The sequence below is a fragment of the Peromyscus eremicus genome, chromosome 5 (assembly GCF_949786415.1).
Source record: "Peromyscus eremicus chromosome 5, PerEre_H2_v1, whole genome shotgun sequence".
Lineage (NCBI taxonomy): Eukaryota > Metazoa > Chordata > Mammalia > Rodentia > Cricetidae > Peromyscus > Peromyscus eremicus.
This window is the reverse complement of record NC_081420.1, coordinates 12,206,016-12,226,014: the sequence shown is the minus strand read 5'-3', so window position 1 is coordinate 12,226,014 and position 19,999 is coordinate 12,206,016. Positions and strand designations below refer to the sequence as shown.

General features: G+C 43.2%; 1 long non-coding RNA gene across 1 annotated transcript; it reads right to left on the bottom strand.

Annotated features, from left to right (window-relative positions):
- Positions 1–2,201: 2,201 nt before the first annotated feature.
- On the bottom strand, positions 2,202–7,722 carry LOC131910308 (uncharacterized). Its single transcript, XR_009379094.1, has 2 exons — positions 7,648–7,722; positions 2,202–2,435 (listed from the first exon to the last, which is right to left on the bottom strand). It is a non-coding gene; the product is annotated as an uncharacterized LOC131910308 (long non-coding RNA).
- Positions 7,723–19,999: the final 12,277 nt, after the last annotated feature.

Genomic DNA, 19,999 nt, shown 5'->3' with positions numbered 1-19,999 from the left:
TAGGGGATATCAATTGGCTGTGACCCTATTTAAAAATAACCAAGGGAGTGTTACGCCCTGTCGCGTCTAACTCGACCAGCAAGAAAGACATGATGCAGAGCTCTTCTTCAAGCTGTGTTTTATTCAGGACCCTTAATCTGTTTCTTTGTTCTTCTTCTTCTGGGGAGAGCCCGCCCCAGCCTTATATAGGTCTCAGTCCATCAGCCCCCATGCGTCATATGGAATTCCTGGATAGGTACATGTATGCCTTAGCAAGCCAAAATTTGAAACCAAGCCAAATAAGGTACTTCTTGAAACAAAGAGCGCTAGCCACCAGGAGGGCGGGGGGGGGGGGCGGGAGCCAGCTCCATCTTTAGAGTGCAGCTTCCCACAGCTCTCTACAGTTCCCCCTTTTTGTTTTTGACAACAGGCAAGAGTAGAGGTTTGATCTCTGAGAAAACAAGAACCTGTACTAATGCTATCCAGGTGTCATCCATCTAGAGAGTACCAGACCAGTTCAGCATCCTTTTTTTAGAGGCGGGAGATAGATGCCAACCTGCATGCAATCAAACATGCTCTTCTTGAGGTCAGTGTTATTTCGACCTCAAGTGCAGTGCCATGCCTTGCAGCCTGTGCTTCAAGGCTATAGCTTTATTTGCCAAGCCTGAGGGGACTGACCAGCCTCGATGGCGGTAAATGCTTGGACAATCATGGCTGCCTGACGGCGCTGTGCAAACCTCATCTTATGGAAACACCATAGGCAAACAAGGAAGGCAAGTATCACAAGAACCAATAAGGCATCTAGTCCCGCCCATTCCTTCAAATGATTTGCTGCAAGCTGGATCCAGGAAGTCAAGCCCTCAGCCATGCTGATGTCCATTCGAGTGGAGTTAATGGTCATCACCGTCGCTCTCAATTTCTCCAGGGTTTCTTCGAAATTTCCAGACCAGTTTCCTACAAGAAATCTAGAAAGTTCTTTAGACAAATTTGCAGCTCGAGAAGCATTCTGAAACTGAACATTGGTAACATATAGGCCAGGCATTCTCCATTCATAGCCCAACTGGGCCATTTGCCAAAGGATATCAACTTGTTCCTGCACCAAATCAATGTGCTGGTTGAGTACCATGAGGCCTCCTTTCAACTGTGCATTCAGAGAGGTTTGGGCATCCAGGGCCTGGGACACTGTAGCAGACAAATTATTTAAAGTTGTGGCTGTTTGCACAGTGGTAGACATAGCTATACGTGCAACAGTGGCAGAGACTGCGGCCATGGAGATAGCGGTTATAATCGCCGCAGTTATGCCAAAATCTCTTTTGGGTCTAAACAGCATCATAGTACTAGGCATTTCTACTGGTGCTGGAATCCATCGAGGCACCCAAGCAATAAGGGCTCTGGTAAACAGCTTATTGTCCCAGCATTGGGACATCCAACAAGTACTATTTGTACAATTTGCAAAGCTAAAATTTGACAAGATAAACAGAAATGGAGGATGCACACATACAGGACTGGCTTTAAAAGTGGTGGTATTCACTATGGGCTTAAAAAATTGAGTGCAAGTTATAGAAACATTCTGGGGGTCAGAGGCATATTCTCCATACCCGCACTGATCATGCTGAGCAGAACAAAGAAGTTCATGCACTCCATAACTTCCTCCCTGAGTCATGACAATAAAGGCTGTATTGGTGCAGCTTCCGTTTACGCCGTACAGCATCCATTTATGAAACGGATTCATGCGCTGGTCCTGCAAGAATAGCCCTGTCTTCATGTCTCCTTTGATACCCCCATTTTCAAGGGGGCCACTCATATCAGGTGAGAAAGTAAATCTTTGTGCTTTATCGGCCCATCTGACAATAGTGGATTGGCAGTCTGTCCAGGGCCAGGGGTCGCCTTCATATGCTCTACAACAAGTAGGACCCCATTTGGCTTGCTTAGGGGGTGTATAAGTATTATTAGGCAAGGTGATATTATAGGTGAGCATAGTGCCATTCAGCCAGATAACAGCTGTAGTATAACTATGTTTCAGGGTAAAACAGTCATTCCCATGGCTAATTTGCTGTTGCTTAATGCCTGGGGCATAATTTCTAGCTCCATTAAACCATCCATAAAGGTCTTTGGTCAGGGGAATGCAGTCTCCAGATTCATCTATTTGAAAGCACAGGGATCCTTTTTCGGGGAAACTACGATTCTCTCCTAGAGGCATTCGTTCCAGATCCAAATACAAATAAGGGAGATTAATAGCTTTATTAGAGGTAAACAGCCTAGGAAAAACCTGTGCATCATGTTGTACTGGCATTGGTTTCGGGAATGCAGACAGGATCCCCCATCTCTGTTCCATCTTCCCTGGCTGTAGACTCAGCAGGAACATCAGGCATGTTTGCAGAAGCATCTTCCTGAGACTGCGTCAATTGTGCTTTTCTCACCAATCTTTCCGGTACCCAGATCGGATCTTGTTGACCCTGTGGGAAAACACAAACAGAACCTCGTGCCCATGCAAGCACAGGATCAGGTCCATGCCAGATACCTGTCAAGGCATCTTTCCATTTTACCATCCCTTTAGAGGGACTGTGCTGACATTGATGTCTATCTGCAGCTGAACAGTTTGATCCATCCAAATTTAAAAAATTCAAGGTAAATAGTGCAAGAGAGAGTCTATCCTTAGGGGTACGGCTATGGCCTATTCCCCCTTTTTGTTTTTGAAGCAGTTCCTTCAAGGAGCGATGTGCATGCTCCACAATGCCTTGACCCTGGGGATTATAGGGCAGGCCATGTACAAGTTGAACATCCATTTGACGGCAGAAGGAGGCAAACTTGTAGCTCGTGTAAGCAGGACCGTTGTCTGTTTTTATTTGTTGTGGTTTGTCCCATGCTGCCCATGCCTCTAGGCAATGGGTGATCATGTGAAATGTCTTCTCATCTGTCATTGGGGTGGCGTGGATGACTCCAGAACAAGTGTCAACAGAAATATGGACATATTTGACCCGTCCAAATTCAGAGATATGTGTAACATCCATTTGCCATATTTTTAGAGGGAGCAAACCATGAGGGTTGACTCCTAATGTAGGAGGGTGCTGAAAAACGACATATTGAGGACAATCTAGAACTATCTTACGTGCATCAGCATGTGAGAGAGAAAATCTTTGTTGTAATGTTTTAGCATTAATATGATATTCCTTGTGGAATTTTTGTGTTTGTTGTATTGTTGAGGCCATAAATATCCATTCTTGTCTGGTACAGAGGTCTACAACATTGTTGCCCTCAGCTAATGGGCCTGGTAGGCCAGTATGAGCATGAATATGTTGTGTAAAGAATGGATTTTTCCGCTGCCAAATCAGTTGTTGCAATTGGCAAAAAATCGACTGCATGGGACTAGAGGATTTAAGAGTCCCTGTATATTCAAGAATTTTTAAGGCATTAACAACATAGCAGGAATCTGATACCAAATTAAATGGAAATGGACAAACTTTAAAAATTTTTAGAGCAATTAAAAGTTCCATCTGTTGAGGTGCGCCTGGTAAATATTGGTGCTTCATAGGCTCCCCTGAGCCCATCATATAGGCCCCGCAACCTGTTTTAGATCCATCAGTAAAAACAACGGTGGCTCTGGGAATTGGCCGGGAAGCAGTTATTTTAGGAAAGACTACAGGATGTTTCTTAAAAAAATTCAATAATGGATGCTTTGGATAATGGCAATCTATATGCCCCGCATAGCTACAGCGCAATATGGCCCAATCATCAACAGTAGCATATAAAACTTTCATCTGATTGACATCATAAGGTACAATCAGCATTTGTGGGGAAGTTCCAAAATATTGCAAGCATTGTTGAATACCTTGTTGGGCAAGTAGTGCCACAGTTGTGGGATAATACTCAATGGATTTTGCAGGGGAAATTCTAGTGTAAACCCATAATAAAGGTCCATCCTGCCATAAAATACCGGTGGGCTGTAAAAAGGTGGGCAGAATGCATAATATAATTGTGTTGGGATCTCGAACTCTCTGAAGAAAGGCTTCCTGTAATCTATCCTCAATTTTGTATAGTGTTTCATGTATTTTCGTGGTTAACTGTCTAGGGGAATCCAAAACTGTGTCATCTGTTAATGTATCATAAAGCGGCTTTAGCTCATAATTTGTCATTTTTAAATTGCCTCTTATCCAATTTATGTCCCCTAATAATTTTTGAAAATCATTTAATGTACATAAATGATCTTTTTTCAATTTTACCTTTTGAGGCCTAATCTGTTGACTGGTAATCTTGGAGCCTAAATAAGTAACCATCTGATCCTGTTGTACCTTCTCAGAAGCAATGTACAACCCTTTAGTTCTTAACATTGTCCCTAAAAAGTGATATGTAGCTTGTAAAACATCCTTTTTTTTTGTTGTGAGGAGGATGTCGTCCATATAATGGACACATCTAACAGTAGGGAAGCGGGCCCTTAATGGCTCTAGAGCTTGTGTTATAAACAATTGACATATAATAGGGCTGTTAGCCATTCCTTGTGGTAAGACAATCCATTGATATCTCTTATCTGGCTCTTCATGATTAGTAGATGGCATTGTAAATGTAAATCTTTCATTATCCTTGTCATGCAAGGGGATGGAGAAAAAACAATCTTTAATATCAATCATAATAATGGGCCAGTTCTCTGGTAAAGCTGATAATAATGGAAGACCTCTCTGTATAGGCCCCATAATATTCATCTGGTCATTTATTGCTCTAAGGTCATGCAACAATCTCCATTTCCCTGATTTTTTTTATAACAAAAATGGGTGTATTCCAAGGAGAAAGGGAAGGTTTGATATGCCCTTCTCTCAACTGCTCTTCCATTAGCTGCCTTGCTGCTAGCAGTTTCTCGGAGGAAAGTGGCCATTGAGGAACCCATATTGGTTCCTCTGTTTTTCAGGATATGGGAATTCCTTCCTCAATGGCCCCTAAGAAAAACCCAGCCCTTGCCTGGGCTTTCTAGGTGTTGCCTGTATTGGCTCCTTTTTTCCTTGTAAAAACTTTTTTAATCCAAAATTGGGATGGCATCCCATCTTTTTCATAATATCTTGAGATTTTTTGGAATATTCATTGTTTAATTTGAAACCCATAGACTTCATGAGGTCCCTCCCGCAAAGGGAAATTGGAAGCTCAAGGACATAGGGTTGCATAATGCCGGAATGTCCTTCTTCATCATGCCAATTTAGCAAATTTGCATTAATATTAGGAGTGCTAGCATAACCCAGTCCTTGTAATGTCTTGGAAGAAATTTGTATTGGCCAATCCCGAGGCCAATCTTTGCTAGCAATAATACTGCGGTCCGTTCCAGTATCCAAAATTCCCATAAGTTTAATACCGTTAACAGTTAGTTGTAATGTAGGTCTCTGATCTAAATCCAGTGATAAGAATGTGAGATCTGTCCCTGATGACCCAAATCCTTTGTCTCTTCTTTTTTTGTCATAAGCCGGGTGGGCACCATGCAGACTGGGGAGTAAAATAAGTTGTGCAATTCTATCCCCTGGGGATATGGCAGTAATTCCTTTTGGTGACTCTACCATAATCTTTACTACTCCTGTGTAGTCAGAGTCAATCACCCCTGGATGAATACGCAATCCTTTCAATAAGGTAGATGATCTCCCTATTAACAGCCCTACTGTTCCTGGGTCAAGGGGGCCTTGAAAATCAGATTCTATTACTTGTATCCCCATTTGCGGAGTTAGTACCAGTCTGGCGGTGGCACGGAGGTCCAGTCCTGTTGAGTCCGCAGTAGCTCTCCGCGGTGCTTGGGATGGCGAAGGGAGGGCCACTGCTCTGGAGGGGAGTCCTGTCTCGGGGTCTCCATTGTCCCATATATTTGAGGGCCCTGGGAGCGTGGGCCCTGCTGGCCGTTTTTTGGAAAGCTGTCTATTGCAATGGGTTGTCCATTTATATCTTTAACGGACCGGCATTCATTAGCCCAGTGCCTCCCCTTTCTGCATTTTGGGCAGAGCCCCGGCTGAACATGGCACTGGCTACTTTCTTGTTCCTGTCTACTATCTGCCCCTAGTTGTGTCTTATATGTCCTTTTTTTCCATATTTAAAACAATCTTGAGTATTGCCTTCTTTTCTCTGGGTAAGCTGAAGGACTGCAGCTGCCAGACCTGCATTGGTCAGAGGTCCTCCTAATTTTCTGAAAGCCTTCATCCAGGCTTCCAACCCCCGGTCTTATATGGGGTGATGGTGGCCCTGCATTCCTTTGTACATTGCTCATATATTAGCTGCTTTATTAGGGGCATTGCAGCATCTGTGTCCCCAAAAATTCTACCAGAAGCCTCTATCAAGCGAGCCATAAAATCTGAAAAGGGCTCCATGGGACCTTGGAGTATCTTGGTCAAATTGTCATTCATTTTACCTTTGTTAGGCAAAGATTTTCAGGCTCTGATGGCTGTTTGATTAATTTGAGTATATATATTAGTAGGGTAGGTAGTTTGTTGGTTGGCATATCTACCCAGACCAAGCAACATATCAGCATCCCATTGCAGGCCTGTGTTGTGGTTGGCCGCCACCTGCTCATTAGCAAATTCGATAAAGAAAGCTTTTCAGTCCAAATATTGTCCTGGACTGAGGCAGGCACGGGCAAGATTCATCCAATCTGAGGCAGTCATGCATTGTCTTTGCAGAGTCTCAATTTGAGTAAGTGTAAATGCAGCTGTGACCCCATAACTTTTTACAGACTCCGCTATAGACTTGACAAGTTTAAAATCCAAAGGTTCATGATATCTTTGATTCTGATTATCTACAAAAACAGGACAAGCTACCTGCATTTCTCTCCTAACTTCCCTCCACAGTTGTGGGTGAAGGCTGCTGCTGACTGGCAATGCTCCGGGAGTTGCTGCAGCCTCAGGGTAAGGGGGAGGAGCAGGGGGGATTATGGGCCCATAATCCTGTTTTCTTTTGTTTTTCTTTCTCATCTTGTTTTTAATTCTTACCTTTTGTAATGATCTAACTAGAGACTCTACCTCCTCCGAACCGAGAGAAGAGTCAGTAGACTTGGGGTCTTCAAGGTCCGATAGGGAGGGATAGAGTCATGTCTCCTTTCCTATTGTCTTTTTATTGCCCTTGCATTTTATAGACTCCGCCTTCTCAGATCTCTCCTCTTGCAATTGTTCTAAAGCTGCTTGCCCGTTTTCCAAGGCATTGCTGCATCGCTCATTTTCTAAACAGCTACGTACTAATTTCCAAACTGGTCTCACTCCCGGTTTCAGGGTCCCCTGTTCTGCTGCAAAGTCCAAATCCCGTCCCAATTTTTCCCAGGAGGACACTGTGAGACTCCCAGAAACAGCGAACCATGGGGCCACGACATCGCATTCCCCTAAGAATCTTTGTAAAGTTCCTTTCTTTATCTTTAAGTCTTTTGTTAGAAGCAGCTCGTTGAGAGCCAAAAAAATTGGGTGTGAGGAGGAAGTGCCCATCCTTGTACAACCCTTTCTTTTTAAACTAAGAGGTTTCTCGGAGCCTTTGCCAAACAGCCCCAGTTTTATTATCTTTTTTTTTTTTTTAAACTTTTGCTCCGCGCGTCCGCAGGGAAGTAACAGTCAAAACTAGTTAAACTAGTTTTCCTTTCCCGTCTGCCTCTTGTCGGCAGCTCTGCTAATATCCGCTCTTGTCGCGGTTCCCCAATTAACCCGGGGACTTACCAGGTATACCTACCCTGACAGCGAGAAGTTCTGAGCTCCCTCTTTTCAAAGAGTTTTCCCCGTACGGGCCACCAATTGTCGCGTCTAACTCGACCAGCAAGAAAGACACGACGTAGAGCTCTTCTTCAAGCTGTGTTTTATTCAGGACCCTTAATCTGTTTCTTTGTTCTTCTTCTTCTGGGGAGAGCCCGCCCCAGCCTTATATAGGTCTCAGTCCATCAGCCCCCATGCGCCATATGGAATTCCTGGATAGGTACATGTATGCCTTAGCAAGCCAAAATTTGAAACCAAGCCAAATAAGGTACTTCTTGAAACAAAGAGCGCTTGCCACTGGGAGGGCAGGGGGCGGGAGCCAGCTCCATCTTTAGAGTGCAGCTTCCCGCAGCTCTCTACTACGCCCCCTTGAGGATATCCTCAAAGAAGACTCCGACCCTCAATCCCCTAGATACCTTACGGTGGAGGCAGAGAGGGTATTACAAAAGGTTGAAACGGCTATCACTCAACAACACACGGGATATTTTGACCCAACTCTCCCATTGTATTTGATCATTTTTTCTACAGATTTTGCCCCTACAGGCCTGCTTTGGCAAGAGCCCGTACCCTTACTGTGGATACATATTCCTGTTACTAAAAGAAAAATCCTTGCCACCTACCCTTCCCTGGTTTGCCAATCGATAATGTTAGGAATAAAAGCCTCCACTCGATACTTTGGGCATGACCCTGATATTATTGCTATGCCATATGATAAAGAGCAACTTGAATGGTTATGCACCTGTAGTCCTGACTGGGCCATCCTTGTCTGCACCTATGAAGGAAAACTTGACACACAGATGCCCAGTAACAAACTCCTACAATTCTTCTCCCTTACTTCTTTTGTTTTTCTTAAAAATACCCGAATGGAGCCCATCCCAGACTCCCCTGTGCTTTTCATAGATGGGTCAAGCAATGGTAAAGCTGCTTATGTCCTCAATGGCCAAAAGAATGTTATGACAACCCCTTTCAAGTCAGCTCAGCTGGTGGAGCTATATGCTGCCCTTGCTGTCTTTAAAGATTTTGAAGATTGTTCCTTTAATTTGTATTCAGACAGTAGATATATGGTAGGGGCTTTACAGGCTTTAGAAATGGTCCCAATAATCCAACCCATTACTCCCACCTTCCAAATGTTTTCTAAATTACAAAAATTAATCCGACAAAGGTTGCTACCCTTTTATATTGGCCATATTCGTGCCCACACAGGCCTACCTGGACCCCTAGCTCAGGGAAATGAACTTGCCGATTCTGCTACACATTCTTTCTTGATTTCTCACTTGGAACATGATCAGGTAGCAGCCGCTCGTGAGGCGCACTGCCTTCATTACCACCTCAATGCTCAAATTCTGAGACTAAGGTTCTCAATTACTAGAGAACAGGCTAGGGAAATTGTAAAAAACTATAAAAATTGCCTGATGCTCTTACCCGAACCTCATTATGGAGTAAACCCCAGAGGGCTTATACCTGGACAACTATGGCAGATGGATGTCACCCATGTTCCTTCTTTTGGCAAATTAAAGTTCGTACATGTTACTGTAGATACCTTCAGTGGATTTATTTGTGCCTCTGCTCATAGTGGAGAAGCCACCAAAGATGTTATCAATCATATGTTACATGTCTTCACAGTGCTAGGTCAGCTGAAATGTATAAAAACTGATAATGGTCCGGGATATATTAGTAGCAAATTTAGACAATTTTGTTTACATTTAGGAATTAAACACATCACTGGAATATCCTATAACCCTCAAGGCCAAGGTATCATGGAGAAAGCTCACCAAACTTTAAAAAATACTCTTAATAAACTTAGCTCACAAGAGACACTATTTCCCCTTAAGGGAAACCACAAAGCTCTGCTTTCTCACTCCCTATTCGTATTAAATTTTCTGACATTGGACGCTTTTGGAAAATCTGCGGCTGAGCGACACTGGCACCCAGAAACCAAACAAGGATATGTGCAGGCCCTTTGGGAAGATCCAATAACCGGAATATGGGGTGGTCCTGATCCGGTTATAATCTGGGGAAAGGGGTCTGCATGTATTTATGACTCCAAGGAAAATGGGGCTTGTTGGCTACCAGAAAGACTGATTAAGCCTTACTTTGCTTTAGCTCCTATACTGGGACAGCCCATAATCCTGGGCTATCATTACTTTTAAACATAACCTTCACCCCTCAGGGTAGGGCGAATCAAGAATGGCCTGCTGTGGGATGTACGGCAAATGTGTTGCTAATTAATCAATAAAACACTGATTGGCCGTTGGCTAGGCAGGAAGTATAGGCGGGGCAAGGAGGAGAATAAAGCTGGGAAGTGGAAGGCTGAGTCAGAGAGACACTGCCAGCCGCCACGATGAGAAACAGCTTGTGAAGATGCCGGTAAGCCACGAGCCACGTGGCAAGGTATAGATTAATGGAAATGGATTAATTTAAGCTATAAGAACAGTTAGCAAGAAGCCTGCCACAGCCATACAGTTTGAAAGCAATATAAGTCTCTGTGTTTACTTGGTCGGGTCTGAGCGGCTGTGGGTCTGGCAGGTGAGAGAGATTTGTCCTGAGGTGGGCCAGGCAGGAAAACTTAAGCTACAATGGCCCTCAGGAAAAACATGGGGACTCCGCTGGTATCTTGATGGCACAAATAAAGGAGTCATTTTCAAGATCTTGCTAACAATAGAAAACCTGTACCCAAAGTCGGTAGGGCTCAACTTAGTTCTCTCTGACCAAAAAGTTCCCTCAAATCATGAAAAGGTGTCATCACCTCCTTCCCCCTCACCTCATCCTCGTCCCTTTCCCTACCATACAAGCACCGTGACTACCATCGTAGACTCCAGTAACGGAACTCTCCTTACTCCTTTTGGAGGAACAGGAGATAGATTGTTTAATTTGGTCCAGGGAGCTTATCTGGCCCTAAATGCCACAAATCCAAACCAAACCTTGGGTTGCTGGCTCTGCCTTGCCTCCAGTCCCCCTTATTATGAAGGAATCGCCTTTTAGTCTACTGCCAATAACCTCACTTCCCCGAGCAGTAGGTGTCAGACTAAGCCACATAAGCTAACACTACCTGAAGTCTCCGGACGAGGTTCTTGTTTGGGCAAAATTCCATTGACCCATAGCCACCTCTGTAAACAAACGTTGACACCCTATAGAAGGAGTTATTATCTCGAGGTCCCCAATGGGTTCTACTGGGCCTGTAACACAGGATTGAACCCTTGCATATCTGCTCAGATATTTAATGATTCCCATGAATTTTGTGTGATGGTCCAGTTATGGCCTCGTGTCACTTATCATCAAGAAAGCTCAGTGATGGAATTCTTTGAGCAGAGAGGCAGATACACTTGAGAACCTGTGTCTATGACTATTGCCCTATTGTTAGGTGTTGGAGGCATCACTGCAGGAATTGGTACAGGAACTACTGCCCTTGTGCAGAGCAACCACCTTATGCAGTTACAAATGGCTATGACTACTGACCTAGAGGCCATAGAAAGATCCATTTCTGCCCTGGAGAAGTCTTTAACCTTGCTCTCTGAGGTTGTGTTACAAAACAGAAGAGGTCTGGATTTACTATTTTTAAAGGAGGGGGGGTTATGTGCAACCTTGAAGGAAGAATACTGCTTTTATGCTGATCATACTGGGGTAGTCAGAGAATCAATGGATAAACTAAGAGAAAGATTGGCACAAAAAAAACCATGATTTTGAAAATCAAAACAATTGGTTTGAGGGCTGGCTAAAGGGGTCCCCTTGGCTTTCTACTCTGATCCCCACCCTCCTGGCCCCCTTGATCATTTTCCTTCTCCTCCTCACCTTTGGTCCTTGGGCTTTTCAGTGACTAACACAATTCATCAAAAATCAGATCGATTTGGCCCTATCAAAAACTGTTTCAGTACATTACCATCGGACAGAAACTCGAGAGGAAACTATTGAAATAGGTGAAAGGCTCAGGTTCAGCGGCCTACGAACCTAAAAACCCCTACAACTAAAAGCTAGAGGGTACTCAATGACGGGAATAGTATGGGGCCTGTGCTGGGAGCACAACGTACAGAGGTCGCCAGAGACCGGCTCAACATGTCACGATGCCAGATACAGGACTGCACCCCATATAGCCTAAGACAGGGGCCCTCTTGATTTATGACCAAAGCCTGCTTTGGCCATTTTATAGAAAGAAGGGGGAATTGTCAGGAGCCAAGTAGCCTAACTGATTCTCATGGGAAAAAGCTGTGTACCCAACCTTCTGTTTACAGGTTCAATAGCAACCATTTTTCAGTAAGACCACACTATGTACCTTTTGATCGACTCCCTGAAACATAATGGTTTGCTGTATGGTCCGTTGATCAGGCCCTGGAACAAAGAGACCTTTCCCTGAACCCTACCTTACCCTAACTTCCTCCTAGTAACTTTCCATACCTCTATCTACTTCTCCTAGCTCCTAGCATATATAAGCCTGACTCCCCTTGCAATAAATGAGACCTTGATGCAACTCAGACTGACTTTGTCTTCCTTTACGCGCCTGGTCTCCTTTCTCTCTTGCCCCCATTGATCTTTCAGGAGGTGCCTCCTCGGGTCTCATCAAATAACCTGGCCCGTGGGACTGGTCATTTGGGAATGTGGGTGTAGTTTTCTAGGCTACTTCCTGCTGATTGGAGGTGCTGGTAATCTAATGGGGACCCAAAGAAAATTTAGGATTATAGTCAAGTCCTGACTGGAGTAGTCTGTAGGGCTGAATCAGCCTTGAAACTGTTCTGGGTGTTGGATCATCTGGGCCATAGATCCCATTGGAGACCTCTCAGGGGGTCTCCCTTGATGAAACCATATTAACCTGGAAGGAATCCACAGCTTCTCATCTTCTGTGAAAACAAAAGCAGAACCTCTTTTCCAAAGCAAAATATCCTTAGACCCAAATTTTGAAGCCAAAATACCTTTAGATATATATGTTGGTAACTTAGTAGCCCTAATAATCAAATTTCTCTCTGCAGTTGAAAATCCCAAAGAGAACACAATAATATACAGTATCCATACTCTCTGTGTATATTCCATCTTTATGTGGCTTTTTGTTTTATTATTCTATTTCTTATAAGGACTTTTTCTACTCTTTTTTCTTTTTCTCTCTCAAGTCTATGTATATTTTTAAGCACATTGTAACTCATTTAGAGGGTTTTGTTGTTGTTGTTGTTTTCCCCCACCTGAATCTGTTTTATTGTGTATCTGAAACCATTTTCTGACCATTGCTTTAAACTGCATCATGGCTAGGACCAAAGTGGAAGCCTTGGCTACTGGCTTTGCCCTGCTCAGTTTTTTTAACATGGCACAGGTACCAACGAGTCATGCTTACCTCCCCAATTCTGGGAAGCAGTATTAAATATCATGCCTGTGCTTTTAAGCCTGAGGCTGTGCTCCCAAGCCTGTAGGCAGCAGATGGGAGAAGCCTGTTTGTATCACAGCCCATGAGAGACTGTAGGAGTCCACCATGGCCATGTGATGCATCTTTGTACCTCTGCCCATAATGAGTGACATGAACTAGGAAGCTGCTCTTGGCTCCATATTGAAATCTTTTTTTTAAAAAAAAACTCTCAGGTTTTATGTGGAAATTCTTGCCAAATGTCTGGGCACCAACTGTAGCCTGGAGTATCTTAGCCCTGCTGGATCCTGCCCAGCAGCAGACATTTTTTTTTTATAAAATAATCACTTGGAGGTTTAATATTAATTACAAACTATTTGGTCTATGGCTCAAGTTTCTTACTAGCTAGCTCTTTCATCTTAAATGAATGCATTTTTATTAATCTATGTATTGCCACGTGGCCATGGCCTTACCAGTCTGCTGGCATATTACTCCTTGGGCCGCAGGCTGGCATCTCCTCTGACTCTACCCTTCTTCTCCTTTATCTCTGCTTAGATTTCCTGTCTGGCTATAACCTGTCTTGCCATAGGCCAGAGCAGCTTCTTTATTAACTAATGAAAGCAAAATGTATTCAAGCATACAGAAAGATCGTCCCATAGCATGGATGTCATGTGAACAGCTGCTCAGGCTCCTGTGGCCTTGACTTCCCCACCATGGAAGAACTGTGAACCAGAAGAAACCAGTTTTGCTCTTGTAAGAGGTTTTTTTTTTTTTTTTTTTTTTTTATCACAGTGTGGTAGTATGAAAGAAAATGGCCCCCAACGGGAGTGACACTACTAGGAGGTGTGACCTTTTTGGAGGAAGTGTGTTACTGTGGGAATGGGCTTTGAGGTCTCTTTTTCTCAAGCTTCCCTCAGTGTGATAGGCAGTCAACTTCCTATTGCCTGCAAGGTGTAGTAGCCCTCTCAGCTCTAGCACCACATCTGCCTGTATACTGCCATGCTCCTTTTCATGATCATAATAGACTGAATTCTGTGAGTCACCCCAATTAAATGTTTTCTTTATAAGAATTGCTGTAGTCATGGTGTCTCTTCACAGCAATGAACACCCTAACTAAGACACAGCTATAGGACTTTGCATGATGTGATTAGTGGATTCATGACAAGTCCCAGTATCCTTTATTTGGAGGAACAGTGATTACTATCATTTTCAGACTGGAGACTCTTGAGCCCTAGAAACTCAAACAGTTACAGGCACAAAAACTCCAAGAACTCATCTATAGCCAAAATCTCAAACACAGGGAATCTTGGTGATATGGATAATTTCCCTGAATGGCGGGATGGCCCTGGAAGAGAGGACTTGTACTTTTACCATCCCAGAAAAAAAGCAAGTCATAGATCAATGCACTTGCTATTGTCTACTCCATAGGATCTGGACTCACAGTGGGGAAATGGGTAGACTGTGATACCTCAGTAAACAACCGCCCACTCTATCCCCTACAGACAAAGAGAAGCTTAAACCAGGATTCCTAAGTGTAGATAAGAACTTAGACCCCTTTTTCTGTGGCTTTATCAGCTAAAGAAACTTAAAAAAACACAGTCAGGATATTCGACCATCTGGCAGAGGCTAAGTGGTCATAAAATGTCCCAAACTTCCTGAACCCCGGAGACAGCTCATAAAACTCCTAAACACGGTTGCTGATAAATAAAGATAACATGAAAGACTACTGATATGAACCAAAAAAGGGGAGGCGGGCTGTGGGAAATGAATTATGTGGTCTGTGTCTTTAAGAACTAGCCTCACAAAGAAAGGGGCGAGCTCCTTCCAACCTCCCTGCTGTTCGTGAGAGATTTGGAACGAGCCCCCTGCCAAGGCTTGTAAATTTCATTTGAATAAACCTTGCTTTTGCATTCTGTACCTCTGGTGGCTTCTTTGGGGATGCGATCTGGGCATAACAGACTTATGCTAATGTCCTGTGACACCATCCCATGGGCTGGAATCCTGGAATGTATAATAAAGAGAAAGCCAGCTGAGTACCTGCATTCATTGCCCCCACCTCCTGGCTAGATATAATGTGATAAGCCACCTTACACTCTGTCACTATGCCTCCCTCACCATAATGTAAAGATAACAGAATTTTCCAAGGCCAGCCCTGAGAAAATTCCTCCCAGAGTCCTGGGAAAGACACTGTGTCCAGTGTGGGGTTATCTGAGGGAAAGGAATCTATGTACACTATGCTCTTTTGTCTGTTAACTTTATTCCTCTATGACAAAATTCTATTTATACAGCTTCATCTCTATCCTCACACTCAGCTCCTCTCTGTGCCTATTTTTCCTGTCCTCATAATTTAAGTAAGCTCCTATAGTTTTGACCTCATTCTCATCCTCTGTCCCTTCATCTTCCATCTTGCCTTCCTAGCTCCTTACTCCTGGCTCTTAGAAAACCTTCCTAGAGATCTGCTTTACCCTCTACAGAATCTCTGTTTTCCTCTCTTCTCTCTGTGATTCTGTGTCTGCCTCTGGAAATTCACTCCAGTCCTTACTGCACTTGGTTATGCAAAAAGCCCTATTGTCCTCAGTTAATCTCTCTGCCATGACCCTAGGCCTGAAGGAAGGGGATGGTCTGAGCTTCATTTGCACAAGAAACAAAGTTATGCATCTACAGCCTGCTTGTCTCCTAGGCTCAGTGGGGGAGTTAGTTACCTAGAGGTTCAGCAGGTCAGAGAAGCTGAACTGTTTGCCAAATGGTCTAGTAATATATGGGCCCACAAGAAATTCAGAGCAAGGCACAGCTGAATATTAAGGATGTATAACACCAAATACTCAGTGATAAACGGCTTCCCATTTGACAGACCCTTGATCAGTCAAAGTATAGTTTTAATACACAGATGAATCGCTAGAATATATTCTTGTGGCCTGCAAGAGTGATGGCTGTGAAAGGTCCCAGATAAGGACTCAAGGAGTTCATTGAAATGGATTATGGGGCAGTAAGAAGTTTAGTAAAATTACACCATGGACAGACAGACAGCCAACAGCACAGCAGAGGCTCTGAGGAGAGTTAAATCTGAGTGTCAGAGACAGACATGATTAGAGGCCTCAAGAGCATAATCTGTTGTGCCCAGATAGCAACCCCCCCAGAGAGACCACTGAGGATGAGCATACCAGAATGCAAAAGCAAGGTTTATTTCTATTACAAGTCACTGCAACAGGGAAGTCATCTCAAGCACTCACTGGCTGCAGCACAGTGAGGCAGGGAGGAGTTACTCTTTCTTAGGGAAGTTAGTTTTTATAGGCAAAACCCACAATATTTCTTAGAGGGGAGGGAGTTAGTACAGGTCCATCCTTGATTGGTTCAGTTTTTCCCGGGCCTGGACTTTGTCTTATTTCTGCTTATCTGTTTGCCCTGTCAGGAGTTTTACAACCCATCTCAGGAGTCTGGTCATGTTATTTCCAGAGAGGGGCATCTCGTGGTTAATCGGTCACCACCAGACATCTTGACTTTGTTCTTTTGAAAATACCTGACTTCACCCTCTCCAGGAAGGGGGAACTGACTCAGTTCTGTTTATTTTTAAGATATCTCTCCCCTCAGCTCTTTTGGGTTTCTGGGGGAACTGTGTCTGGGTCTTTGGTGGGGGTCTTTCAAGTCAGGGCCTCCATGGCAAAGCTTGGATCCCTTTCTTATCTTTGATATCAAGACAGGATTCGAGGAAGAGATGAGGAGAAGGTTCTGGGGCCAGCAACACATTCTAGGATATAAACTCTCATCCCCAGGTAAAAAAACATGGTTCTTGGAAATATATTGGCTGGAGATTCCTAGGCAGTGCCTCAGCAGGGGCCTGGTGATACCTGTGAGAGGGGAAGGTCAACTTCAGGTACTAAGGCCTTAGCGACAGTTGGGTCTGTACTCTAAAGTTACAGACTGTGCCCTCAATGTAATCCAAAATGACATCCGCTTGTATTACCTTTGTCATATTAATAATAAAAGTAATTGGAATATACTTCCTAAAATATAAAGGGGCCAACTGTGGGCAGCTACAGCAAAGTGGTGGAATTTGTGTCTATAGCTGTTAGATGTACAGCACCCTTAGCTTGAGGCTGGGTGGGGGTGCTATTTTCTGAGTAGAGGTACATTCTTAGAGGATTTTTTTCTCTTCCAGTAGGAGATGTCAACTCAGACATCAAGAATGAAAGTCAGAGGCTAGTGTCTCAATCACTGTTCTATTGCTGTGAAGAGACACCACAACCAAGGCAACTCTTAGAAAAGAAAACATTTAATTAGATGTATGCTTACCATTTCAGAGGCTTAGCCCTTTATTATCATGGCGAGGAGCATGGCAGCATGCAGGCAGGGTCTGGAACAGTAGCTTATAGCCACATCCTGATCCATAGGCAGAAAGAGAGAGTCTGGGCTTGGTATGGGTTTCTGGAACCTCAAAGCCCAACCCAGAGACACACTACCTCCAACAGGGCCACACCTCCTAAGCCTTCTCATCCTTTCAAATAATGCCACTCCCTGGTATTCAAATATAGGAGCCTATGGGAGCCATTCTGATTCAAATCACCACAGCTAGTGGCCCAGGATAATTTTGGCTCTTCACCAGCCATACCCTATATCTCCCCAGTCAACTGAGAATCAATACTGCAGCACCCTGACTCCAGAACTGGCTTCCTCAGAGGGCTGTAGCCAAGACCATCAGGACATTCAAGTGAAATTCAGAAAGGATGGACAGAAACCATTTATGAAAACATTCCGAGTTTCCCCCAGGCTTTGAGCCATGCTGGTGGCTCTTCTTACTGGCCCTGCTGCAGCATGTCATCTAGCTACCCAAGGCTTTCATCCATCTGGTCCTTTTGTTATCTTAAGGATTGCCGAAGCAATCTCCATGACTGTGCCTCTTCCTCTAGGGTTTTATTTTGATTAAACACTTATAATTGAAACTAAATTTGATGAACCAGAAACACAGCACTTAGTTGGCTTTCTCTCAGTTATTTTGCTTGTTTAATTTAACAAAAATCAGAGAATTGAAAGAGGATGATTTCCAATTCATTAAAGGAAGGCTGAGAAATACATTCATTTTCTGGGTCCAAGAACCACCTGCTTCAATCTTAATTTTCTTTGTGTGGTCACCTTTGATATTGTTGTTTAAAAATAACTTTCATGTTTAGAATAATCAGTTTGGATAGTGAGGGGATGAACTTGGGCATTTGAACTAAAGAGCTAACTTTTTATATTGCTGTGCTATATAGTATAATATTTTGTTTTTTACCAGTAGAAAAAAATACTGATAATACCGAATATGTGTGTGTGTGAAACATTAAAAAGTAGAATGCCCTAAGTTTATAGATTAAAAGACTCTTACTTTTAACGAATGAAGTAAGGTTTAGAATGTTACCCAAGAACAAAATTTCATTTATTTTTAATTATTTTTACTTTTAAAAGATTGATTACATTGAAAAAAATCTAATTGTTCCAGCAGGGACAGTGAGGGGGTGTGAGAGAGAAAAGAAACACAAAGGAACAAAAAAATGAAGGAGGAAGAGTTGTTATTAAATAATTTTTAAAATCAAGTTATGTCATTGTTGTTGAAAAGGGAACAAAGAAACAGTGTGAATGACTCTATCCACAAAGCAAATCAGTTTTTAAAATCGGAAAAATCACATGAATTATCCTTGTTTATTAAAGGAATCAAGTCAATTTTTTTGTGTTTGTGTATGATGTGTGTTTGTCTGTGTGTGTATTAGGTATGTCCAAAAAAGTGCATGTGTGGAGGACTGAGTCAGTCTCAGATGTTGGTCCTCCCTTCCATCTGGTTGGATATACTTCATCTTATTTGTTTCTGCTATATATACAGGCTAGCTAGCTCTGGACCTGCCAGGGAATCTCCATTTCCTAATTCAATGTAGGGTTGTTGGGATCATAGACAGGTATTACCATGTATCTGACTTTATCTGGGTCAGGGGAATCTGAACTTGGAGTCTCAAGCTTGCATGGAAAGTAATTTACCCACTGAATCAACTCCCCATCTCCCATCAAGACAATGATTAGTAATACTTAAGAAAAGAAAAAGTTCAGTCCAGACAGGAGCACTGGTGAAGTCTTACACATATTTAAGGAGGAATTCACATCAATTCTTTATCATCTCTTCCAGAAAACAGAAGCTTGGCTAATGCTTGCTAATTCATCAATCAGTTTCACATTACTCTAACATCAAAGTTAAATAAATATGCAATATGGAAGGAAAACTAATACATAGAATGAACATAGACACAAACATCTTCAGTAAAATATTAGCAAATCAAATCCAACCTACAGGATATTCATCACAATCAGACAGATTGATTGAAGCCTGGCAAATTTCTTTCATCAATATGTGATCAGTTCTCTTGGTCTGAAGTAGTAGCTCAGCAGCAAGGAACATGTGCTGTCTTTTGAGAAGACAAGAACATGTTTTCCAGCATCGGTTAGGTGACTCACAACTACCTGAAAGTCTAGCTACAGGGGATGTGGTGCCCTCTTCTGGACTCCATGGACACTACATACACACACACACACACACACACACACACACACACACACACACACCCCATATATATAAACACAACAACAACACCCAAAAAATAATAAGGGACTGGGGAGATGGCTCAGAAGTTAAGAGCGTTTGTTGCTTTTGCAGAAGACCTGTATTCTGTTCCCAGGAGCCATGTGGTGACTTGTAACCTTCTGTAAATACAGTTACAAGGGATCTGATGCCTGCTTCTGGTCTTAAAGGCTACCCCGCATGGATGCGGTATGTGTATAACACGCGCTCACACACACACACACACACACACACACACACACACACATTTTAATGAACTTCAAAATTGGCCTATTCTGTTAACTAGCTTCCAGACTTGCTATGCCCCCTCCCAAAATAAGCATGCCATGTCATGATATTTTAGTATGTTGCCTAGAGATCATTCTTGTGATATTTTGGTGAAGAGTGTGGCTGCTTTTTGCCCTTGTCCAAAGA